The sequence below is a fragment of the Anopheles merus genome, chromosome 2R (genome assembly GCF_017562075.2).
Source record: "Anopheles merus strain MAF chromosome 2R, AmerM5.1, whole genome shotgun sequence".
In the NCBI taxonomy this organism is placed as follows: domain Eukaryota; kingdom Metazoa; phylum Arthropoda; class Insecta; order Diptera; family Culicidae; genus Anopheles; species Anopheles merus.
In genome coordinates this window covers 19,066,441-19,093,395 of record NC_054082.1, presented here as the reverse complement: position 1 = coordinate 19,093,395, position 26,955 = coordinate 19,066,441, and the positions used below count along the sequence as shown (strand labels likewise).

Genomic DNA, 26,955 nt, shown 5'->3' with positions numbered 1-26,955 from the left:
ATTGTTTGGTGCAATTTTTTAGCTTATTTTATAATGTATTTATTGTCATTTGTCATATTTCAATCAGTAACGGTTGTTTGCTGCTTTAATGGTAAGGTTAAGTTAAAGGAACATCAACTAGGTTATTTCACGGACATGAAACCTTCTGCTTCACTTTATATCGTTTAGGCGTTTACTCAAGCTTTGGGAAAGGATTCGTTAATTTAGCGACTTTAATAGAAACGAATAGGTACAGTTCCATGGTATAGTTATCAATTAACACGACACAATAATATGCCTGTCATGAGCTGAAGCCTAGATTGGATCGTCCCCCCCGTAGCAAGGACGAGAATCTCCGGCTGCGCGGTACTGAATAAGTCTTGAAAGCCTGCATAGATCGCGGCATATCTGCGTAGGACGTCGCGTCAAATAGAAGAAAAAGAATCGAAACGATTCCTTGACCATACAGGGACATTTTCATGCTCATATATCGACTGTTATTATCTTGAGCTTAAATATATGTTTTTGTTTTGTTTATCAATTGCGCTCATCAATAATAATAATAGTGGCTCTGCTTATATTGTGGCCCTGTAAGCGATTGCAGTATATGAAGGGGCTCACATAAACATGAATATAGCTGAACATCTGTATTTAGATGTAACTCGATGCAAAAAACAGAAAAATTATCAAAGCTAACGAACAAATTCCATTTTATGTTCAGTACCTGGACTGGAGTACCTGGATTTTATGGAGTATTTTTTTTTTTATTCCTCATACACAATCAAACAGTTGTTCAAGATCGAATTCTGTCCCTAGCATCAAATCTGTCGTGTAAAATTCCACCCCCCAGCATTGTACTCAGTACATCCTGCAGAAACGCATGCACACGCTGAACATCAAATGATAAACCCCGTCCTCAGCAGCAAATCCTCGGAAGAGATCAAAAACAACTTGTGCAGTAGCTTCGGGCAAAATTGACATACTATTCCCTGGCTGCCACCCGGTTAGTGTCCTATAAGTTTGCATTCAGTCATTTTATACCTCGGAAAATGTGCCAAGTGTGCAGCGCACAAACAGCCCTTTGCTTCCTCGTTTCCGCATAAAATTACGGGTTTTTGTTTCACTGTGCGGAAGTTCAGTTTCGCTGAAATCATCGCCAAACACACGCTACACTATGCAGGCAAGAGTTCGTGGAAGTGTTGTTTTATTGTCCCTTTTCAAAGCAGCCCCTCTCGCTGTGATCGGTGCGGTACACAGTATGGTAAGTTTATTAGGAGGGAGTGAGCAAAAAAAAAGACCGATGTACTCGCGCGATACGATCAGCCACAAATCGAACGTCATTCGATAACAGCAGCGCACATCAGAAACCAGGTGTGCGCTAAACCGCAACGATACTTCAACCAAACCGAATTTAAACTCGGCTGTGTGTGTCCAGGCACCATCATTCCAGTGTCCTGTGTCAGCACTGCCGAAGCTGCAGGCAATGATTAGCCAAATAAACGTGAGGTGTGTTGGTGTGTGTGTGTGTGTGTGTGTGTGTGTGTGTGTGTGTGTGTGTGTGTGTGTGTGTGTGTGTGTGTGTGTGTGTGTGTGTGTGTGTGTGTGTGTGTGTGTGTGTGTGTGGTGTGTGTGTGTGTGTGTGTGTGTGTGTGTGTGTGTGTGTGTGGTGTGTGTGTGTGTGTGTGTGTGTGTGTGTGTGTGTGTTTGTGTGTGTGTGTTTGTGTGTGTGTGTGATTGTTGTGTGCGCTCGTCACGGTGAGCGCACCCCGAACCTAAACCTCAGGTCCTTCCAGGATATCGAATAGCGGAACGCACGTCAACTTCCACTGATTGCATATCGCGCAACGTTCGCAAATGCAGCATGCAGCTACTGTCATGTTTGCTCTGTTGGCGGTGCGTTGCGAAGGAAAGGCTTAGGAAGTGAAGGGAAGGGAAGTGAGTGCTGTTGCAGCCGGAGATAGCACCGCCCGACCTGGCGGTACCTTTTACGGTGCGCAGATGGACGGATATTGATTGTGTGCAGTGCTGGGGATGCGCAGGAAATCCACCGGTATGCAAGCACGAGGTTTTGTTTGGGGAATTTGCATGAAAATGAGGTGGAAAAACCAGGCCACCCGCGGGTCAAATCACCCATCCCACACGCACACTTTCTCTCCTCGCGGTGCGGTCCAATCAAAGAGCTGTCGATCGGTTCTAGCCATAGCGCTGCAGATCGCGATTGTATGTTTGCAGTGATGAGTGGGCCTACTCATCAAATCGCAAATCCAGCCACTTGCCACAAAACGAGGTCAACGGGCGCGATGACCGGTTCCGGTGGGTTCTGCTGGCCCGCGTTGCGCCCGAACCCACCAGACAACGGGGTCGATTGATGTGCCATCGATGGAGATAGAGTGCTTCGAGGAGACGGCACAGTTGGGGACGCTAGAGATGGCGAAAAATGGTGGAAGGTTTTAATAGCTGTTTAGGTACGGCAGCTCACGCAAATTGAGGTTTCTATTTTAACCGGCTACGCGGCTCATTTCCCTCCTGACCTGCTTTTGGCGTCTACACTGGGCGACGGGGGGTTTTCTTCAAGCAAAAAATGAAGGCGAGGTTTCAAAAGAACGCGAATCAATTAATGTTATTTATCATGATAATATTTTATTAAAGTGTGTCGGGATAAAATAGATCCGTTTTTTCACTTTCAACGCGACGACCCAACCTGCGTAACACACCCAACCACTTGGGAGGTGGAAGTGAACAGCGGACAACGGTATGCTTTGTGGGATTTTCAAGGCTTAGAAGTTTTGTTTTTCTACTCTACTGCCAGAAGAGAAGGACATCATCAGTAGTCTACCCACTGTTTTCTCTTTCTTTTTTTCTCTATGGTCCCGTATCTCTCTACCTCTCCCTCTCTCTACTTCCCTCTATCTAGTCACCTAACGCGATGCGTCATTCATGTCTCCCTAGTCTCCCTGCTGATCGTGATGCGACTTTTTGCTCTCTTATCGATTAAAAAAACTATGTGTCGTCGTGCCATAGGGGGGCGAAGCGATGAATGTCGGTCGGTCCACGGCCCCGGGTGATGCGTTCACCAGTGTGACAGTGTTGCGTGCGAATTATTTATCTACATCGCGATTAATTAAACTGAGCGCGTGTGCGTTTGAAATAATAATTATACCGTTTGCCTCTAATGCGTTACCGCCCTGCCCGGTGTACTGTGTGCCGCAGAGCGGTGGCATATTTGTTGTGCCCCTTATGGTTTATATGGCCGCCCGCTTACCGGCCACGACGCACAAATTATGGTAAAATATTCAACGCTTCACGTGGGGGCATAATTGATTGCAAACTAGCGATACCGATAGCAACAATGGGGACCATTCGATCGATCATTAGGAGCGTTTCTTATTTGTCGTAATTTTTTGTACTCTCCCCATGACACTAAACTGAGTGACAAGATACCGACATGGGGGTATAATGTTTTTGAATTTAATTAATTTATCGAAAAACATTGGCGCTTTTACGGGAGGGTAGAGGTATGGGCTCGTTTGTGTGGGGCATATTTAATTGATTTAAGCATTCATATTGCTTAGCTTTGTACATTTCGGCTAATGGTGATTCGGAGAACAATGGAACCGGAATATATCTGGCTTGGTACCCATAGTAATGATTCTAATGTAAACTTTAATGAAGTTTGATTCATATTGCGGCCAAGTGGCAATGCAACGCTTTTCATTACTATCACTCTAGTAGCAGCGGTAAATAGTTATTAACAAAGCTCTGTGATCGGGAATATCAGGCAAAAGGGTGCTACTTGGAAGCGTAACAGGAAACAATATCCTACTTTGTCTGACTAAGTGGGTAACATGGAGAACATGGTGCTTTAGTTTTCTGATTTTCTTCTGATTCTAGATTTTCTGATTCTCCGTTTAACCCCTGAAACTCTTGTCGTGCAGAAAAACATTAAAAGAGAAACGTTGTTCTCTCATGCTTGCATTAAGAGTTTTCTCAACTATCCTACTACTCACCTCCCCAATTCTCAAAAGTCCAAATCTCAATGGGCAGCTTAAAACAAAAATACTGTAAAATATAATCTCATCGACAGTTCTGCAAAAATTTAATCCACCGTCATTATGATCCTTCGTCTATATTTGTCTCATGTGTGCAAGTGTGCTATTGGGTGGACATACAAAACGAACTCTAAATCTTGTCCCAAACGACGCTTACTGGCTCGGTACGAAATGGCACTGGCAGTTGAAAGTGTGTGCGTGTGTGTGTCTCCTTCTCCCGAGAGTCGTCCCTTGAAGGACACTCAATACATCTCACCCGAAAACATAAAAGCTCTCGTGAGGGTCGACGTAATTTAAATACAATCAAAATTCAAATATCGTAGTCATGTCCTCGTCGAGAACCTTTTTTTCCCGGGCATGTGTGCCTGTACAATGGAAAACGGGAAGCGACAAGGGGAAAGAATTTTTGTGGGGCTTGAATGTATACTAGTCCTTCGTCACCGTGTGTATCGATAATACAGCAGGAATGGTGTACACCGACCGGAGGGAAGAAGGGTGCAGTCTGTGAACATAAGATGACAAATAAAGAAAGAAAGTATTTCCATACTGCTGCTTCCGTTGTTTAGCCTTTCCCGACGGGGATCGGGCAGTCAATGATTGTCAAGGGAGACCGAATGTATTCTGCTGGGCAGCGTTGTTGAGTACCAACCTTTCCCTTTTTAGTTTTTTGCTCTCCATCCCCTTCGGGTGCGCAAGATTGATCGGTGGCAGAGCGGCATCCGTGTCGGTGACACCCAGTGTAGTAGCTCGACTGTTTTGTCAAGTGCGGTGTCAGCTGCTACGGTTCATTATTCTTCTCCAACGGCCGTGAACGGGCTGTGTGAGCCGGGCAGAAAGTTCAACTCTCAGCACCACGACCGATTTTGTGCGAAAGTATGACACGGAATGAGCTGTGGCGGAAGGAATGGAACGGACAGCAGCCGGTGCTATTGTCTTTGGATCACTTTCTAGGTTTCGGATGTACAAGGATAATGTTGAGCTGACCTTTGCGAAAGGCAGTGGGGCAAGTTATTTCTTGGATGACCGAAAACTGTGAGGTTTCGTAAGAGTTTTGAGTAAACTCTATAATTATAATCCGTTTTTACGCACTAGGCATTTCAAAGTAACACTGTTTCTTGCATAAATTTACCGTAATACACTACAAACCGTTTGTAAAATGTTTTCAACCGTACCGAAAGTGTAATGAAACGAAAGTTGCAAAATTCTTGTCTTTAGTTTCCTACGCATTGAGCATGGAAATTCAAACAAGTAATACATGGAATATACTCTCTTAAATTCTTATTGATTTTATTGACAATTAGTAGCTACCTTTTCAGCAAGCTCCTAAAACACCGGTTCAACCGGATTTGAAAAGCCCCATAAAAGTTGGCTTCCACGAACAATGCGCTCCTTTGCTCCATTGTTGTGGAAAGCTTGTTATCCGTTACTGGGGCCGTATCGAAGCTGCAACTACAACACTGCGATGTGGTACAATTTCGCCGCTGAAAACTGTCTTATTTATTAATTTCGAAGAGGAAACTTTCAGCTGTAAGCTCATTTGTGGGTCTATTGTTGTAGATGTGTTGAATGAAAATTTCGAATGCCTTAAACTTTCCACTTGCGGCGCAAAGAATCACCGACCTTCTCCGAAGATCATCCATCCGTGTAATGTTCGTCCAAATCAGAACATTCAATCTACAATTCGCTCCCCTCTCCGCCCTGCTGTGCACTGCTTGAAAACCCATTAAAAGTATTTAACCTTTCCCGAGTTGGAGAATACTTTTCCGAGGAAACACAAGCTCCGAGGAACGATTGTACCCCATCAGCTGACTTCCCACCAGCACACAGCAGAGAGCGTCCCCTTCGCCCAGTGGCTTTTACAACACACAAAGTGCGTTGGGAAGAAGGTGGAGGTGAGAGACGTTTGCCTTGTACAAAACCACCCACCGCAGATCATATTTTAAATGAAGCTTTCAAGTGGTCGAACCGCAACCATCAAGCCGGCAAAGGCACGCCCTTCTGTTCTGTGGTAGAGCAGGATAGCTTTCGGGAGCTTGTTTTGTTGCTTCTTTTACACTGTGGAAAATCGTACCGAATGGTGCTGGAAACCAAACGCTTTCACCCAGTTTTGGTGTCCTCCACGCTGCGTTGGAGTTTTATTTCGCTCGAATGCACTATTGCAACCGTTGTGCCATTTGCACAGCGGCAGTGCATTTACTGCTTACACCACGATTGGACGCAATGTCACATGCGGGGGTCATACTATCCTCTCCCCCTGCTCCGTGCTGCCTCACAGCTGAGCTGTTTCAGCGTAGATGTTTCATGCTTACTGACAGTTATATTACGTGTGACATTATGGTAGTTTTTTGTTGCCTTGTTGCTTCTCTTTATTATTCGGCTGGATGAGTCCGCTTTCAGAGTGAGTTACTTCGCATCAGGTCGTGAAAGACGTTTTTTTCCTCTTCAATTTTTCAGCTGTCACTTCGTCGTAAGCTTTTTTTACCGAGCATTATTGTGCCATGCCTGAGCAAGCGAATGATTCGAGGGCATAATAAAAAACAATACTTTTCCATGCCGCTTTCGTTTGCTTTTTGTTGAATCGATTGAACGTACGTACCATTTATAATACCCGATGAAAGGGCCGCACACAATAAATCGGGTGTAATTTGGTGTGTAGTAGCTTTCAATGATTCCTATTCATCAGCAAATAAGTGGTGGGTTGGAGTGGTTGAATTTTACTGCTTTAGTTTTTCTTTGTTATTTTACTTTTTTATTTTTTCATCCAAATTTTGTGTGTAATGAAAAATTACTATAATTTTCTTCAAATACCCCGCGCACTCACCGCCTATCAAGGACAAACCGAGCAACCTTTGCGTGGTTGACGAAAGTACGATTATAAATTCAATACCATGCCAAACCCTCTCGTGGCGTGGGAAACGGGCACCTTAATGCGGTAATACGTACGTTTGTTTGCTAGTTGTAAGTGAATTTTCTGCTCCATCAAACAACAACATCATCATCATCATCAGCACACAGGTGCGACGGAAAAAGTTTCGTGCTGCATTCTGGTACTCCGATGATTTCGGTAATTGTATACTACGACCACCACCATCGCCCTAACAAACAACCACTCATTAGGCTTGTGCATGCACTGCGGGAGCTGGAACTGGCGGTGCAAAACGTGTGTGTGTTTGTGTTGGTTTTAGAAAAAAGCGCGGTCCATCTGTAAATCGGCACTGTGTATCGCAATCAGGATAACGACCCAAAAGCGCATAATGGCGTCCTATCGTACGCGCCGCAAGTTTCTTAGCATGAGGGAGCATAACAAGTATGCGCACTAGGGTAATACAATTAGACCCAAGGTTCGCACCGCAAGCGGTGGCGAGCGGGAAGCGAGTATGAAACAATTTTCTCACTCCAAAACAAATTATTTCTTCTCCAGCTTGTGCTCAGAAAAAAAGAGGGAATGAAGAATTTTTGAAGAATTTTGATAGCAACGAGTTCCCCGAAAGAGGAAGAGAACTAAGGCACAGCGAGCGCCGCGGATTGCTGCGGGAAGAAAAACTCCCAGATTTTGGCCCATTTTCCGGCGAGCCAATTTTCGCCCAATCGATTTGTGCCGAGCTTCCTGCTGCCGGCCGACCGCCCGTTCGCTCCATTGGACGAAGGCTCCATTTAGCGCGCAGCCCTCGGCAGGGCTCGCTCGACTGTATTTTGGGGTGTCTTTAATTGCGAAACTAATTATCATAAAATTTTATATGGTTTGTTATGAAATATGCATAATGTTGCAGGGCGATGGCAGCGCGCCCAAGCGGGCCGGAGTGTTTTTAGCGCCCGACTAATGGTTGTGCGGTGTGTTTGTGGGTGTGTGTGGTGAGGGCTTCTCGGTGGCGTCTTAAAGCAATTTGGTGGTACCACGGTCGGAAAACTGGAGCCGAGCGAAAAACGAGGAAGCTAATTTAAATAATAAAACGAGTTTAAGGCAGCATACAACTCTCTCTCCTGCTCTCTTAGCCTGTTGGCTAATGCTTTCGGAAACTAATGTGCACTGTCGGGTGGGCAGCGGCAGCAACGGCGTAAGACATTTCAGAAACGAATAAATATCGCACTCGCAAGTTTTTGTCGACTCGGTGAGTAGTTGCGCTAGTGGGTGTTTCTTTAAGAGTGAATAGCAATACCAAAAATTTGTGCAGAGTTTCTTCTTCTGCCGGCCCCCAACCGTTTCGTATCGAGTAAATCCTTGCAAGCAAATCCACTCCCCCATACTAGATTCATCTTTCTTTATTCTATTTTTTTTTTGTGCCTATCATTTGAATAAGAAGAACAATCATCAAAGTGGTGCGGTGGTGTGTGCCTTTGATGCCGTGATACGGTTAAACAAATGGCTAGGCATTACTTTTCGGGGGTTGCGTGGCGGCGCGTAAATCCGATCGCTTCGAAACAGGATTCATCAGCGAGAGCACCTCATGGGGCTCGGAAAGTGAAGAAGACAAGAAAAGGAATTATAAATGGCGCTTGTTTCCTAACGCTCACGCCCTTTCTTTTGTTTGATTGCAGAGTATCCCAGCGTTTAGTGTAGAGTTTTCTTTTCGTTTCTTTTTTTTTGTTGGTTTGCTTTTCTAAAGAAAATGCCACTTCTCGCTTGCGTTTTGGGAAATGAATATCAAATTTTCATTAAAATGTCGGCGTTTCTGTGTTTCTTCTCTAGCGATCTTCTTCCATCGGCGCCCGCCTGGTATCCGGTAGCTCGGATACCAACTCCCCCTCCCCCTCCTCTCCAACCCTCATCCTATTGCTTATTCATTGCCGGCTCCAGACACCGATATACCTGGGGTAATCAGATACGGGTTAGGTAGGTGTACATTTTTCGGGCTCGAGCGAAAATTAACGACACGGGCCTACTCGTTAGCCCCCTCTCGGTTTCGGAAACCTTGCAAGCAAGCGCTCGTTAGTGGAAATAGAAGCATGGCGAGCGCAGAAAAAAAACAAGCAGAATAGAAACAAAAGTGAACAGTGCGCAGCAGAAAAATCGAAAAAAAAGAAACAAATGAATACTGAAAAATACAAGCGTTTTTCAAACAGCACTCAACAGCTATGTACACGGCAATGGGAGAGAGGGGGGTTTGAAAGGACAGGTGAAAGATAAACAGAATGGATATAAAATGGCGCATGAACCGGAACAGGGTTGGCGATGAGGCTGAGAATGAGAAAGCGAGAGAGTGAAATAGGGAATAGGATGGAAGGGTTTCGATGTAGTAGAAAAGCGAAACATAAAGCTTCGAGGGGCTCGAGAGAGTGGGCGAATGTAATTGAATTTTCCGGAACGAGTAAAATCTTAGCCCTTTTTTCTCTGTGCAGGTTTGGAAAAATAGAAACAGTTTTCGGGGCTGTTGATATAACCTCTTGTGTGTGTGTGTGTGTGTTTTTTTTTATTTTTCGAGGCCAAGGGGAGCAGGAAGGATTAAAAGCATCCCAAATCGAATTAGTGAAAAATCTGGTTCTCCCACAGAAGTGGGTCGATTCGGTATTTGGGAAACTCCTGTCCTGTTACGGATAGGTTTACCATGTCCAGACATCGTATGTGTATGTGTTGGGTGGAATGGATAGAGGGCATACACACGCACACATACACACACAGATACATTAGGCTGTGTGTCATCCTCGAACGAGGGCCAAATTCGTCGTCCTCCATCCTGCTCGGTAATAACTCACATATTGAAAGTCCCACGAGTGCTACAGATTAACGGAAAAACACAGAATACCAATCTTCCGGGGTGAAAGGGGATGGCGAGGGAATTGGTAATATCCATTAAACCTGTCATTTTCATCAAATACATACACAAACACACACGAGCTCGAGCGAAGGTGACTTTTCCGGGCTGAGCCCGGTACACGGTGGCAGGGTAACTATAGCGTTACCTCATCGCCCACCTCCACCGTCAGCTCCTTCTATATCATCACCGTGTTACTCCCGGAACAAAATTAAACCCGATCGGTGTCCCAAACCGCTTGGGCCCCTTCCCGTAAACCACAACACGACACGCCGGTGCTCATTACCATTGCCTCCGTCATGTATCGATTGTAACAATCCGATAATGGGAACATTTGTGTGCAAATGCGAATAGCTTTTCCCATTATCGTGGCAGCGCCATTCTAACGAGCCGTATGGGATTAAGTGGCTCCCTCTAAAGCCACTCTCGCCTGCCGGCTGCTGAGGTTTAGCCGCGCGCGTGCCTGGATACGTGTGGCCGGGTGTGAACGGGGGGGAGAAATGCGTCAACTTCTGCCCACATACACACACACACACACACATACGTTTCGCAGAACGATCAACGCCATGTCCGGGCAAAGCTAGGTGCCAGGGGAGGCGTGCCACCGTACGGTAATGAAAAATTATGCCCCGTTCCGGCAGATCAAATCAACTATAATTACCAGTTGAAGTTAATTGAATTCTGTACCTTCACACAAACCATTCACCGGCGCTGCTGGAAGGAGGTTTTCGGCATTTTCCAGTTGATGATTTTGCCGTTTATTACATTTCCACGTTGCCCTGTCGCCCTCTGCCCCACACATTTTGCCCCCGCCGGGGGGCTAGTTACGAGCGGGCAGCCAACCGCACAGCCCCAGGAGTCCCAGCATCATGACAGAGTGCTGTGACATGGAAATAAATCACAGCTCCAATCGAGCGTCCAGCATCGTTGCCTTTCCGCGCCAAAAGGACACCAGCTCCTTCGACCTTTGATGCCGGGGAGATCGAACGCCAAGAAGCATGGTCATGTGCATTTAGTTTTTGTGGGTTGGCTCTTTTCTTAGAAATGATGTAATTTCTTCGGGCGCCCTTTGACAAACGCCTAGCATCGGTCTCCTCCTTCCAGCGGCACATCGCACAGCACTGATAAAAGCATTAGTGAACCGTTTGTTTGACCGTTGTGCGCGTCTCCGTTGCGCTAGCAAGTGATTGGAGTATGTTCGTGTTCGTGGTTTTCCTTTTTTTTTTGTAACCATCGGAAGCGAGTCCAAACGGGGAAGGTGCCGGTTTGAGAGTGGACATCCTGCCATGCTTTTCGGGCTGAAAGCGTACATATTTTCGGTGTCCCGCCACAGTACACAGGGAAAGGATTTAAGCACAGGTGAGCTTCGGGTCTGGGGGTTGCGATGGAACGGGTTGTGGAAGACTCTTCTTTTTTGTGTGAAAACCGGAACCGAAACTTTTGAACAAGTTGGAAAGTAATTTAAAAGATTTCATCCCTGCACCTCCCTGCGCCCTCTCGGGTCTTCGTCCTTCCTGCACGCGTGGAAACTGAAATGAGTTCCAGCTCGCTTCCGGTTGGCATTGCGGTACAAACACAAATCTCCTGTCACCCCAAGCCACCGTTTTTCTCAAGATGTAAGAAATTAATCGTGTGAAGAAATGTGGAAAATTGTGAAATATTTGTGTCGCCTTAAGCAAACTTCTCTTGTGTTTGTGGCCAACTCCATTACACAGTGTTTGCTGTGGAACGCGCTGCCTTGCTACCCTTGCTGTAGTTCTACGCTGGCTTTTCGGTGCAGTACGGGGAGCAAAGTAATAGTTTGTACATGTGCTGCAAAGCTGGCAAAGTTAATGCAATTGCAAGTGAAAATAAATCATTCTGAAGGCAAATGGCAAGCTGTTTTTCCAGCTGACAGTAGTAGACTGCTTAACGATGGTGGTATTGAACCCCATTAATTTTAATTTAGTTTCAATTTGGTTTTGTTTTTCTGACGAAGCATCACATTAAATGCACTTAATTTTACTTACCTATTATTGATTGTAAAATTTATAGAATTAATCTAGATTGATAATAACAAATTAGACACTTATCAAGCTGTTTTGTTTCATTTTCAGGTGTGTAATCCCATCATCCGGTTTTCCCAACGCCATTCTGCTCCATTCGTCCGCACACACACACATCGACCCAGGTATGGTACCGTCAGCCGCGGTGGACAAAGTTGTTCGATTAATTAAAGTTCTTATTTATTGCTCTCGTTTCCGGCGCTTGATGAGATGCGCCAGCCACCAACAAAATAGTCCGAAAATTTGTACCGTGCGGTTTCCTCCCCCTCCGGGTTGACCGTCCATATCTGTCCGTTCTCTCCTTCCCTTGCGTACCTCCAAGCTTTTGATGGGATCCTATTTGTAAAACCGCACGCCAAACGCGTTCCCATCAACCCACAAACCCCTTAAACCGGACAAACGATGGTGTAAATCCTGGGCGATGGCTTCCGAGTTTCGGCACCGTCTGTACCGCGCTTTATTTTCGGTTTCGGCGTCGCATCCTACTCCATCCGGACGGAGGGAACGGTTAGTTGGTTGAAAAGGGCGATCCCAGAATCGTCTCCACATCCGGTGGTGTGTCCACCCGTTGCACGGTCTTTGGATTACCTCAATTTGTTTTGTATCGTTTGCTCATCCCTTCGACCAGCGATGGTGGAACATCATGGTGCAAACGGACACCGCCACCGGTACGGGAGAAATGATGCAAAGATGAAACAAAAGCACCGAAATCCCCGCAACCGGGTACGACTTTATCTTTATCGATTACATCGACTCGAAGCGCTGCTCGACCGTTGTTCTCGTGGGGCTCCACATTACATGTGGCAAATGTCCCAACCCGACGGCTTTTGGTCCATTTTGAAGGGGTTCATTCGATACAATCGAACAGACCTCACAGTTGGTTGGATATCCTTTGGTGAAGCAGTTTCAAAGGAAAGATAATGATGATGATGATGGTGGTGGTGGCGGTGGCGGTGGTGGTACCGATGACGTCGTTGTTGTTTGAGATTTAAAGCACCCGAAATGGTGGCATTGTGCCATTACACATTACTTCCGGTTGGAGGGAACTCACCATCGTCTTACCTTTATGTGGCAATACGAAGCTTTGCCCCGGTGACGATGGAATCGTTCCGAACAGTATCGCTCGAAACACGTTTGATCATCCGGCTGGAAATCGATCGATTTCCGGTGCCCCAGTTCCGGTTTGCAGCCTTTCTTTGGTTGTCTTAGCTCTCTCTTTCTCTCCTTCTCTCTCTCTCTCTGTCTCTCTCTCTCTGTCTCTCTCTCTTTCTCATGCATTTCGTCTCATTGTTCGCTCTCGCTCTTGCACTATTGCTACGTGAGACTTTCATATTTATAAACACACCGAACTGTCATTAAAAGCTCATAATTTATTCGAACCCAAGATTCGGCTAGCCGGGGAGCGCGCACTGGTCCCGTCCATTTCAGGTTCGAAGCAATTCGTTATCGGGACCTCGATATCGTTCAGCGTGGGACCTACCGTTTCGTTCGTTTAGGAAAACGGTCAACCACACACACATATATAAGGGGAGACATACAGGCATTAGATGTGAGGGGTACCACTATCACTGCTGGTGTAGACAATTTTAAGTATTGGCTGTGAACGACAAACATCGGCACGGGGAAAGGCATTGGCGGGCCCGCTGGAAGCAATGACGCAACAGCTCATTTGCTATCGGATGTTTTTCTTTTTTCCGGCGTTCGTTTTTGCTTCGAGTGCTTCAAAAGATAGAGCTGCATCGTCAACGGAATGGTAAACGAGAGTTTGTATGTGTGCAACCATTGCGCCTTGGACCGACCGACGCTCGGCAGTGGCAAAAAAGAACCTATCGAAACCACATCGACAGAGACCCGGCACCAGCGTACCATTGCGAGTCAGCCTCGCGGGACTGTTGCTGCAGCAGTAAAGAGAGAGAGAGAAAGAGAGCGAAAGACAGACAGTGAGAAAGAGGCAAGTTCATCGATGGAAAATAATGTTTGTGCAAATTATCATCACATTTTGCTTCACCGGTTGTGCATATCCTGGTGTATATGTCTGTTTTCGGTGTGCCTAATGTCACCGGAAGGCAGCGTTACGATTTCACCAGGCGCAGGTACCGGAATAGAACATTTTTCTTCCTTTCCTCTTTACTGCACCCCCCGCCCCATGCAAGTGCATGTGAGTGTGTATGTGTGGTCATGTTTATAGTGCTTCAGGGAGTTGTAGTGCTTGGACTATTTCATACATTTTTCATCTGTCTGCAATGAAGCGGCAGAAGAAAGGGTTGGTCCCGTTGCGATCCAGACTATATGCGGACTATTTTATACGAAAGTTGATTCCTTTTTTGTGGTTGTTGTTGTTGTTGTTGTTACTGGCATTTGCTTGCTAGATCTGTCGTTCGTTTCGTACCATTGGCCAAAACTGGGAACGCAAAAACGCCAACACAGGCAAATGGTGGTTGCTGTTTTGTTAGCCTATTTTTGCCTCCCAATGTTGCTCCGCTGCTGCTGCTCCGTTTTTTCATTTTCCATACGACGGCGATGGTGGTAGCACGGCGGCGGCGGCGACGGCAGTGTGAAATTTGCGCAAGATGGCTTTCCATCGTTCGGGTCGTTTTTCAACGGAATTGTAAGTACGTTTGCGCCTGACATCTGAGGTCACATTCGGGGAACGGAGTCGTAAACTTCTTCACCTTTGCAAACGCAGAGCAGGGGAAAAATAATGATAGAGCAAAAGCAAAAAGGTGATGCTTTTCTTTTGCATTTCCCTACAGCGCACGGGTTTCCATAAGCTTCGCGTACGTTTTGAAACTTCCCCACCTTCTGTTGAACTTAAAAGTGCATAAATATATACCGTGTTTTGTTAGTGTCGCGCTCCAAAAGAAAGAGAGAGAGAGATTGACAGCAAAAAACACCAAATGTCACCGCCTGCATTGTGTTGCACGGAAAACTTTCATTTCAGTTGTGTCGTCAGTAGGTGTTGATCCACCTTGCGACAAGTAAAACGAACCTTTCCAACATAGGTAGAGGCTTTAGTGGCTCACCGGAAGGTGTGGTTATGCTCAAGCAACACCTCATACCTTCAGGCACACAAACACGAAGAAACAAAAACATAAAACTACACCATAACGAAAACAGCAGTAAGCTGCCACAACTCCTGTTCCGTCTCTTTTGCTTCAGCGTTTTTCATCGTTTTCGTAGAATGCGGAATGAAAAACTTCTCCTAGAATTCCCATTTATCTTGCACACCTTTACCGCCCTGCACACCCTAAAAGACCTCCCCGTTTTGGAACAAATCGTACGTCTGTTGAGGTCAAGATTTTATGTACTGTCCTTTTTGTGGGTGCCACAGCAGTCGCGCTCCTCCTGCGAGAACTCTGGTTCCTTCCACCTTGCAAATGACCGGGTCCGAGCTAGCAGCAAACACCAGGAAGAGCCAGGGTCGTTTAGTGCGGGAAATTTATTAACCATCATCGAATTGTAAAAGTTCGATAGCCATTATTCGGCCGTTTCGGGACACCGCGGGATCATATTAGTAAGTTAACCTTTTTACTACCCTCCCACTCCGGCCACGCCGCGGATATAATGGACTTACTTATCCAATAAATTTCTTTCTCTGCCTCTCTCTCCCTCTCTCTCTATCCCGTCCCCGTAGTGCCCAGCGCTGGTGCTGGTAACCTCGCGCTGGTGCTTGTTCGTTGGCTGCTCTAGGGCACACTAATAATGATAATAAAAAAGAGGAACAGAAACCGTAATCGTGCAATCTTGCCTGAACCGTGCCCAATTCTGCTTCCCCCCCAGAAAAGGAAAAAATGGAAAGTAGCACAAAAAAAAATATACGACGCGCGAAAGAATGTGCGTTTCCCGGGGGATCATTGGTCGCACTTCCCCAATGACCATATTTTCAGTAATGGGTCATATTTTATAGACTTTGAATAAAAATAAAGCTTCCGCCATATGCTGCGACCCTTCGTGGAGGGGGGGGGGGTGGCGGGTGTCAGTAGCGCAGGGTTAGAGGCTAAGGGTGGTCGAACTCTCGCCCCGCCGGCAGCAAACCAGCAACGCGTGAAGAGGAGGATATAGCCGACCGTACACTGGGCCGCCGTTTATCGCCCGGGGCCGGCGGCATATTCTGGTGAAGGTTTGATAAAATTTACGATCTTCTCTTGCCGCACCCCTCCACCGCAGTGACCGCAGCGTGCTACGCAGTAACGCTCAACGATGCGGTGGCTTTCCACTGATGTCTACTTTTTACCCTTCGCCGTTCGTTCAATCTAATGCGAATTCATCCCGCGCTGCAAGTGTCAGCGCGAAATGAAGAAATTATGAAAGAGTGTGTTGGGGCGTTGGGACAGGCCGGGGAAGGATTATGCGGCCCGGCATTGCCCTCCCGCTGGGCACCGTTTCAAACAAAGTGTTAATAAATTACCTGATCCCCGGTCTAGGGACAGCATATCGCGTCACGCCACGAGCCTTATCGAAACTGGCGCAGCCTTTTTGACTAACCATAATTCCACGGATCAACTGGCGGGTGATGATCAATGCTTTTGATGATGATGAGGATGACGATGATGAAAGTGATGATAATAATGATTGAAAGTGTAGAAAAGAGGAATAGGCGGCAATTGCATACTGATTGTATCGCGGATTTCAATCGCGGATGTACGGACGAATGAGTATACGGCACAAATACAGATGGCACTTGCAAGGGCAAACATGAGAAAAAGATAATTTTCCCTTGACGCGTTATGAACGGCTCGAGGCTAAAGGTTAATTGCGTTGATAGTGCATATTTGTGCCATTGTCGGGATGCGCAAATAATCACCTACATAATGGGTTAAAAATGATAATGGTTTAATCGAATAATATAGTTGATATAAACTGCTTCCACTCGGTGAACGGTTCTCTTTAAATTTGCCAGTTGAAGCGTTTCTTCAAATTATTTAAAAATGATCTCGTTTAAAAGCATCCCTAAACTTTGTATCGCTATTTTATTCCTTTTTTTTTGTACAAATTTGGCAAAGCTTTGCTGCTGTTTTAATGTTTCTCTTTTGCTTCGGTGCATCACCAAATCGTGTGCCCCGGGAAGCCTTCCGAAACTCGTTAGCGAAGAAACTAAATTAGTGCCACCCTGTCAGGCATGTTTACGATTTATGGGTAATTACTGCACTACGTAATGGACAGGAAGCGACGTTGTCGTTGCGCAAAAAGTATACTTACGCCCCAGACCGCTGCTGTGCTGCTCTCCTCCCTGTGCTCACCTTGCAAAGTTTGGCTGTCATTTTCAAAAAAAACCGTTTTGCCGAAATGAAATATCGTTTTATGATAGTGTTATGAATCGTAGCGATGGCGTCTGTAAATGAAAAGTTAAGAGCACCAAGCCAACGGTTGACCCTGAGCGTCACAAGAAAAAAAACTGCTCGGAAATTAAGTTGCAATTTATTTATTTCTCGTCAATTTTATGTTTGACTCAGTTGTCTTCGAGACCTTTTGAAGGGTTGATACGAGTTGATCATATATTTCAGTGATGCAACATAGTCACATGATCCATGACATATGTGACTGAAACCGTCGCGCAACTACAGTGTGAAAGCGTAGTAGTGGTGAACCCTTAAGAAAGAACAAAAAAAAAAACTTCGATCGATAGAAAACAATCTTACCCAAAAACGTGCCGCTACCGTGGCGTTATATTAGCGAGCTGAACCGGTCTCGATTCATTACTATGCACGTCTCGATCAGCTCGCAATCCCATCAACTCGTGCGCGTTGCGAACGTCTGGCGCTACGCGTATATGTCTAGCGCGTGTACGTACCGCCAAAGATGTGTTATCATTACGCATTAAGTGGCACGGTTTGCCCGTTCTGTGCCGATGCCTGAAACTGAATCCTCACGTCTCCGAACAGTAAGGGCTCCGAACAAGCGCACGTCGCGAATGTTAACGTTGCTTTCCAGTAGTGGCAGCCGTACGCGAATGCAAATTCCGCGCCAAACCCTTGCCGTACACGGACACTGACAACAATTAACATCGCGCGATCGTTATCTTGATTTGTGCGTGCAGTTTACCAACGTGCGCGTACCGTTGGCCGGCGGCCATGCCTTTCTTTGAGCCGCTGGAGTTCTAACGAGTGGGGCCAACGTACTATGTACGATGGGATGCGGACCGGCACACTGATTCGGTACGTGCAATAAATTTAATTACACAAGCATTCACCATCGCGCTGTGTCATCGGCGCGCGAGTCTCGTCGGCTCGGTAGTGCATGGACAATGTGTGGTGCATGGTTTATGGGCTCGGACTCACGTCGTTCCTACTGGCTTCGGCTCTTACGTCACAGTAGTACCCAGTCGCCACCATGGCGACAGCGGTCACTTCGGCTACGGACAGGGGTATGTATACGGTTTTCATATTCTTGGCGGATTCCCACCGGGTGTGTGGGTCACGTTTCTTTGTGTACCAGTTTCTTCCCTTTGGTTTTGCACCCGCACAGAAAGCACAGAAAGCGTCTCTGTCTTTCCACACAAAGCGCAACCGTCAACGAGTTATGATGGGACGTTTTAAAAATTCATTTGTCACGACGCAATCAACCGCAAAACTTTGCCCGTACGGCCCGACACGGCACGAACGGCGGGCGCCGCGTGCTCATATTGGCCGTGGCTGGATGGTAGCCCGATGACCGGAATCAATAATTTACACAAGAGCGCGCCCATGGCAATCTGCGGTCGCTCTTTTGTGTAGTTGCATGCAGGTGTGAGTGTGTGTGTGTGTTTGACAAAGGAAGGGAACCATCGAATGACAAGGACGTCACGGGCTTTGAAGATGTACAATGGAGTAAACAGCTTGCACATAACGGTGGTCGTAATTTCCTGGCGCGACAGCTGTGCGCTATACTGACCAAGAGAAGTTGCACAGTTTGATGTGCGCTCTGGGGGTGGCTCGTTTTGGGGCCGGCGACATCGGTTCCCTGGCATGCACACCCGTCGTACGAACTCTGGCCCGGTTTGTCCATTAGGACAGGTCGTCATCACATCACGACACAGGCCGGGTCTCCCATAGCTGCATTGGCTCGAGCACAAACCCCTTGAAACGTCCTTCCTTCGGGAGGGACACACACTTTTTCGGTGTCCTTTACCAGCTCGGTGTACGACGTTCGAGGTAGTTGCTTTATCTTGTTTGTTCGTTGCGTTATGTTCCTTCCTTTCCATCGAGTCTGCTCGCCGTTTCTAACCCAAACCCCATCCGCTAGGATAGGTTTTGCTAGCTTTTGAGCAAAGCCAAGCGCCCGAATTCGGCAACGACCTGTCGATTTTTTCACTTCTTGTATGTCGACCGGGCGAAACATGTTCAGTATGTGGGGCACGTCCCCGAACGGATGCTCCAAATGGGTTCACTTACAATTTCGGAACGTTTTCTGTCTTATGGTCATCTTACGGTGACTGAGCATTCCACTGCGTTGGTGTAGGCCGTGGAGGATAACACACCCGAAACGTGGCTGCCAAAACGTGGGGAGAGCTGCAGAAAGGGAAGAAGGATGAGAACGAGACCTGTCTAACGATTTAATTACATAATTTAGTATAGTTTGCCTGCCTGCCCTCCCTCGCCGGTCGATAGAAACGCCAAGCAAAAAAGATGCTCCAGTTTCTGGCGAAACCAAATGTCTTGGAAAAAGTCGAAAATCCGTTAAAAGGCTGTTCTGCGCCTGCCTCCTCCCCACACGTAATGCTTTTTATGATGGGAAGGAGGGGAAAGGAACGACTGGTAAGTTTTGATGGGGAAGGCAAACCATTGGCCAAATGATTTCATCTGAAGAATGTCTACATTGGGCGCCCGGTGATGCCCGGGGGGAAGGTTGGTGCGGGCCGCGTACTGGTTTGGAAATTGGCTTTTAATAGGGTGTATGAATGGTGTGCGCTCGTTTCGGGCTCCATTACGGGGTACGGGAGTTTGCTCCTGTTTCAGTGAGGCGGAAGAGCGACGAAACGCCGAGCAAATTGGTGGTAAAGCTTGGCGAGAGCGGCTCGAGAGGAATTAGTGCCAATCAGCAGCAGCAGCAGCTTTCTGCGGAAGGAAATGAAAATGGAATGAAGCGCTCACGCATCGGTTTGGAATTGTGTTGTGGCTGCTTGCTGCCCAACGCACGAAAAGGATGGCAGCGCGTGGAAAAGGATGGAAATAAAGTTTTACGATAATTGTGAGCAGAGTGGCGCTGTGTCTTAAGTGTGGCCCAGGGAGAAATTGTGGGCCAAAGTGTGGGCTCTTTTCGGGAGAGCTCGGCTCGCGGGTGTGCGTGCTTTTAAAGTGTACCCGTTTGCAAGTAAGTTGGCTGCTATTTTAAGGCTCGTTGACTAATGCCCACTGAACGTAATGGGCGACGAAAAGGCGAAAATACTAACAGCAAACATACAATTTCCTCGATGACAGTCGTCTTTTGTATTTACTGTGATTTAGTGCCCTTTCGTTTTTCGCATCTACGAATATACCGAGCAGAATATTCACCATACGCACGCACCATCCAATGCAATATTAATATTAAACCAATTAGTTTAATAATTGTGACTGGTTCGGGGAAAAAAAAACATTATTCCCAATCGAGGTGTACAATAGCTGTCCCTTCCAGTCGTACGGTTTATATTATGATAAAACTTTGTGCAGGCAGCTTATGGCACATGAATAAAAGAAGAGTTAAACCTCCTGTACCAGCTGGTGGAGCCATTCTGTTGCTTTGCAATGGAGCAGCCCAGTAGCTTATGAATGTTACATGGAGGCGCCAGGTGTCTTTCACCAACCTTCAATAAACTGAATCGTCCTCGAGATAGAGCGCACATCGCACCATCAGGGATGCGAGGAACAAATGCAAACACACACGCATACGATGGGGACGATTAGGCCGATGGCTTATCGCATTACAAGATGGCATCAGCACACATTCAATTCCATCAGTTAGAGCTGTAAAACGCTTCCGCAAAACCGGTGGATTACCATCATGCGTGAATGTTTTATTACTGATTAATGAGAAAAGTATGCTCGTAAAATAGCACTTCGCAGCGCAACAGTGCACATTCTGCTTGGCACACATTCTTATACGTAGCGGAAGTAGCGCACACTTTCCCAGCGGAAGAATGGTGGTGCTGTTGTTGGAACGGGAATGGCTGGCGTGTGCGACGCATTAGTACTGCATTAATGGCGCAGTTGATGCACAAGGGAATGGGTCGATACATACATAAATCCCACCCTTAATGGGACTTAAAACTAGACACTTAATCATAATTTTAAATCCTCCCCTTCCATCGCCATTTGCCATCTGTACGGTCGATTGATGTAAGGATTTCGGTTTGGCTGCCGAAGGTGGATTTAAGAAAGGATCGTTTTGGGGCGGTTAATGTGTGATTTATCGTTGAGAGAAATTCTTGTCCTTGTTTTTTAATGCTTAGTATTGCTTCCCATCTTGTGTTTAGCGCTCATAAATGGAATTATGATTTTCCTCCGGCTATCTGTTGTGATCTCAATTGAGTAGCATTAGTTTTATGCAATCAATACCAGCAGCACACCGGAACACACTATGTTCTCCAAGCGACAAAATTAAACGAGCAATTCCAATGCCGCACAGTTTTCCCCCTAACCTGGACAAGGGTGATGTAATTAAATATCCTGCCCTTCCCTGTAATACAATTATGGGAAGACCGGTTCGAGTATCGCTCTGGTAGCACTGCTGCCAAACAAAGTGATGCTGCCAGTGTCCATCGGTTGACACCGATATGATGCAACAACCGTTCCGGGCATGTTCTACCCATGCTCTCTGAACAACTGAAATATTATGTTCTACCGAATTGAACCAAATGGTTCGGCTTTCATAGGCCAATTACTTCGCCATTGTGAGTGCCATATTCCGTAACAGGGGCTAAACTTTTGTAATTTGCATGCACGGTACGTGTCGTAAAGTGTGGCATACACACATCCTTTGACCGAGAGCCGTTCCAGTGGCGCATAGTTTTACGATGCACTCGGCCAGATTGCATGCCTCCAATCGCTGCGGGAGGGCATAAAGGGGGGGGGGAGTATGGGGCGACAGGAGCCGAAAGTTTAATTGAATAACCGTCTACGGCACTCAATGTGATGCGGGTGCGATCGAGCAAGCGCTTGAGATCCTTTCGACACGTCGTCAACCCCTGCTCTGCTAAGCCTGTCTCGGGCCTGGCAGGGGGTAGAAATGGGCGGCCTACACGGGACCATTCCATGGGTGCAGTTGGCGCTCGTAATTTATTTCATTAAGGTGAATGTCTCCAAACAAACCACAACGATTATTAGTTCGACGTGCACATTCCGACAATGGAATGAAGCGCATTCGGTGGGAAGAGTGTGCTGTTTGAGGCGGGCGAGAAGTTTGTAGAGGTAAAGTAATTGCATTTTATGATGCGCACACGGACGGTCTTAATGACTCAAAGCTTCTTCAGTGGACTTCGGAACAGTGGTCGTGATGTGGTATTTGGAAGTGATTGTGTTGAGGCTGCTAGAGCGAGCTTGTGGCATAGTTTTGTTTCAGCGGGCTGCCACGGCTGCATTTGAAATCACATTGTTGTGCTAATTGAATTTTAACAATGCATATCACTCGCGCGTTGCGTGTACCTTCGGTGGGCTTGGTTTGGAAGAATGACATTGGTGAAAATGCGTTGATACGTTGCGAAAATGGTTGTACTATTTTTTGAATATTCTATTGCAGTAGTTAATTCAAAGCAAGAGCAAGTAGTACGTGTAACACAACATGATTAAAGTGTGAGCTTAACGATCGATACAAGGGAAAAGAATCATTCCCACCAAACCTATTCACGACAGACATCGGAGTGGTCAAAGTGTAGCAAAGCAACCACATCAACCACTGCATTGTTTGTTGATCGAATCACGTGCTACGTTTGCGGTACACTCGCGTTCTTTCGCTCCCCTGTTAAACCCCCGTACCCCCATTCAGTGATGAACATCGTACCAAAGTGCAAAATCTATTACCATATTACGAAAGCAAAATGTGCCAGTGCGGTACTGCTTGTCTGCTTACTTTTTGCTATTTGCCTCGCAAACCTCTCCCCACAGCCACCCCGTCAGCCACCTTCGGGTAACTGGAATGTACAACAAGACAACCTTCGAATTGACGTTTTCTTCGAATCCGATGGTGAGCGCTCGAGAGCCGTAAGTGTGAAACGTTGTTGCTCTGCTGTTATTGCATTACCTGCAATCCTTTTTCTGCTGCTGCCAACACCGCCTGTTGTACGAGATGGAAATGTGATGGAAGCAGCATACGCAAATACTATCGCAGCACACAGCGCAAGACGCCAGACCATAGCACGCGCATTATGTTATTCGTGAAGCGTCAAACATTCACTTTTCGTGAGGAGATTCAATTTTATGATAATGGCGCAAACCGAACTCTCCGATTCGATTGCGATTGCTTATCACACCGGCATGGTTGCTACAGTTTCGGTACGTTTTGCTATATGTGTGTTGATGTGTTTGAAGATTTCATACTAAACCAAACAGACACGGCTAAGCGAAAAACAATGGCCAATCGTCTTTGTTCTCGGGATCGTTTGTATTTGGTGCTTCCGGAATGGGTTCAGTTTGTTCGTATATTTTGGGCCGAGACGGTCGTTTAGATGGACGCGCACGGTTCGGCGGAAGTCGTTCGATAAGCTTGCTCTTCATTGATAATTGAATTTCCCAGTGATAGTGATTTGATCGGTACAATGAGCGATAACAATCAATTGGTCAGCAGACTCTGTAGTCGTTAGCAAAGGACGTTAGGGAAATTAGGAGCGTTGGGAAGTAAAAAAAAAAACAAATAACGAAGGAAATCGAACCAATCGAATCGAACAAACAATGTAAATTTGTTATCACAGTTTTTGTTTGCCCTCCTCGAGACTCGAGAGTTCAGTCGCAACATTCAAACCCAACACGCAAGCCACATGCAAAGGTAAACCTTTAAAGCCCCCTTCACAGAGACTATCAGATTTCATTAACGTACTCGCTTCTTAGCGTTTTGCTACGTCTTCTCTGTCAGTTAATCATACTTTCATGGCCACTGTTCAGAACTGTACCAGAGTATGCGAAGGCATGCAATGCACGTGTGTGCCTTAATGGAATTGAAAACCTTTGAACAGCTTAATCGCTTCTCTTGCGCATCCACTGGACGTGCACAGCACTGCACTGCGTTGGTTTGCATGTCGCCAATCTGTAATTATTTATCGATACAACCGGTGTTATTCGAACGCGCGCGACCTGGTCTGGCAGCGTTTCTCGTGCGCCAAGGGGCAATAAACAATATATGCAGCACCCGTCGGCTGCCTTTTCCTCGCGAGCCCCCCGAACTGCGAGAATGAAACAATATGTCTCTTTTACAGCGACTGCTCGCAAAGCACCCTGTGGCAAAGACAGCTTGTAAAGGGCATATGAGGCACCTATCAGGCACTAGGCTTTCATGCCGCATCGTTTTGTTAGGTGGTTCATTATCAAGCGATAGAGCAGGAGCCCGCAGTAGCGAGCGGAACGTACAGCCATTTTCTAATCGTAATTTAATTGCACCCCTTCCCCTTGGCTCACCATTGTTCCACACACAAACACAGCTACACAGGTTAAAAGTTGTGTCCTCTCGAATCGATTCGAAAATGACGAACGCGCAGCAATTCCGGGAACAAAAGGGAAATATGTTTTCCATCCCGTCGCCTTCCACCGCCCATCGGAAACGGGGTTTGGTGATAAATCGGCCTTACACCAGCATACGTAAACGATAATAACGATCCCTCGTTCAGTCGGCTCCGATATCCGCTGGCTCGCATGGCGCATGGGTGTCCCATGACCAGGCGACCAGCGAATGCACAGTGCTTCCCGTGCACATCGGCACATCGTGCATTGTGTGCGCGTGTGTTCCGCGACACCATATCGATTCTCGGTGCTGGCGAATGTCATACCAATGACATACCAAACACATGTACAGTCACCATCACCATCAGGCGATTGGTAGCGTTGTTGATGTTCGATTATTATTGTCATGATCGTGATGATGATGATGATGATGATGCCCCGTGCTCGTCTGCCATTTGTTTGACATACACAGTGCAGTGACATCGTAATCTTCGGACATGCCAGTGAGCGCTTATGCTGCACACGAACACCCGCATGCTCACATCATTCCGGAACAGTGTGTGCTCGCCGGCAGAGATGCAACGCGACTGCATGGGAGTTTAAATTGATGAATTAACGAGCAATTAGAGTGACCTTATTTCATTTGAGTCTGTGGCAAATGTCGGTTTGGGTAGGAACGAGCTTGGCAAATCGATGTGTACCCAGTCGTACCTAGTCAGTTGAAGAATTATTGATCAGTGTGTATGTGTGTTGATTGCCTGTCGTTTGCTTTTTAGATGATGGTATGCATTTGGGTAATAGCAGCTTGGATTTGAATTTAAATTCAGCTTCTTCCAACTTGACGTTTATTCATACTTAGGCTTAGAGCCGTTTGCATTTAACACAGGCACGGCTCTGCGTGTCCAAATGCACAGGCCAACGCTCCATCAACATTGCATTTGCCAGTTTTATAGTTCCATTTTTTTTTGTTATCTTCCACTAATGCGCCACAGTAGTTCGACTTTCCTACGAATCAAACACAAAACAAAGAATAAACTTACTATGATGCCCACAAAACTGCATTGTTTCTTTTTACCGAGGGGAGTAAAAGTTTCTCTCCCCCAAAAGACATTGCAGCATCCGGTGAAAATGTAAAACAGCAGCAGTGCACATTTAACACCCGTACCACCATGTTTCCGTGCCAGTAGCAGTTCAAAATTGTTCAACTATTCAAATCTCTTGCGAGACAGCTGGCTTAGCGGCATACTAGCCAATCCTGTCGGACATGAAAAAGAACACGCTTGTCGCAGCAGCAGCAGCAAGCTGCAGTCGGTAACCTGCAATTGACACAATGTCTCTCCCCCCGGCAGCTCGCTTGGTGGGCAAGGCAAGTAGATTTAATGGACAAAAATACTTGGAAAACCCATTTTGTAATTAGTAAGTAAACATTCACCGCCGTGGGGAACGGGCAGAAGAAGAATGGGCCAACGATCCGCTCGGGCATACCGCAACAGTAGTCAGTAGCAGTACAGTAGGAGGGAGATTAGAGTTTCTGTTGCTACTGCTACTGCAGCTGTTGCGGTGGTACTAACCCCCTGCCTGGTTCTAAGAAGTTGAACGACCACCGGAAAGCATGAGGTTTGTTTGATCGTGTTTTATTTTCACCGACACGCGTCAATGCGTTCAGCAGCAGCAGCAGCAGCAACCGAATGTGCTGTTCGGTACACTTCAGCCTCATCATCATCATCATCATCATCCTTATCCTCCCCATCATCATCATGATTGGGTGCCGGTGGTGTGGTTTTTACCTTTGTTGAGTCGTTTAAGATCGTTGATTAGCTTTTGCAACGGTTCGTTTGGAAAGATTTGATTGTGGTATAAAGCCCATTCATGGGATGGGGGGGAATGTCTAATTTTAGGCCACCCAAAACCCGCTCGCCTATCCCCCGGTTCGGTTTGCGGCTGCTCTTCGGGCCTATTCTTCCGGCACGGGAATGGTTTTGATTCGTCATAAAATTCCACACGCACGCAACGCTACGATAATTTAATCAAACACACATTCCATCTGTCGTCTACTAGAGAACCAGTAGACCAGCCGTTTCACGTTCAGCATCGGCTTGCGGCACACTGTAGGCGGAAGACGTATCAATGTCAGAGTTGCGCAAGAGCGCAAGCACTGGGATTCCATCCACTCTCGTGCCCCACAGTGATATGTAGATGGGAGAGAGCCTCAAAATAAGCGGATGAAATATGCTTATGCGATATCAATCAAGCGGTCATGCTAGAATGGTATTCGCGCGCCTTTATCATCGGTGTCAGGGTGCAAGACGAACCAACGTCAAACTCTGGCACATCATGCCATGATATGTATGTGTGTGTGTGAATTTGAAGCAGAAATACTCGAAAGAAAAAATCGCTGCTCAGGTACAGGTGGGCCAGCCTACACAGATGCGCTAAGAAAACGGCGCAAACTTCCGCCAGCGAAACCTTCTACAGGAAGTTCATGATTTATGATTGTTTCTGGTTATTGCCTCCCGGTAATGGCCATGAT

The 26,955-nt window shown here is 46.6% G+C and overlaps 1 protein-coding gene across 13 annotated transcripts in view; it reads left to right on the top strand.

Moving 5' to 3' along the window:
* The window catches only part of LOC121590762, a 142,062-nt gene that overhangs the window by 90,278 nt on the left and 24,829 nt on the right, over window positions 1-26,955 (top strand). For 2 of the 13 annotated variants that reach the window (XM_041910723.1, XM_041910721.1), the window contains one exon: window positions 11,875-11,948. The exons of the other annotated variants lie outside the window; for them this stretch is intronic. The gene's annotated coding sequence lies outside the window, so the exon portion shown is untranslated. The remainder of the gene's footprint in view (window positions 1-11,874; window positions 11,949-26,955) is intronic. 13 annotated transcript variants of the gene reach the window in all.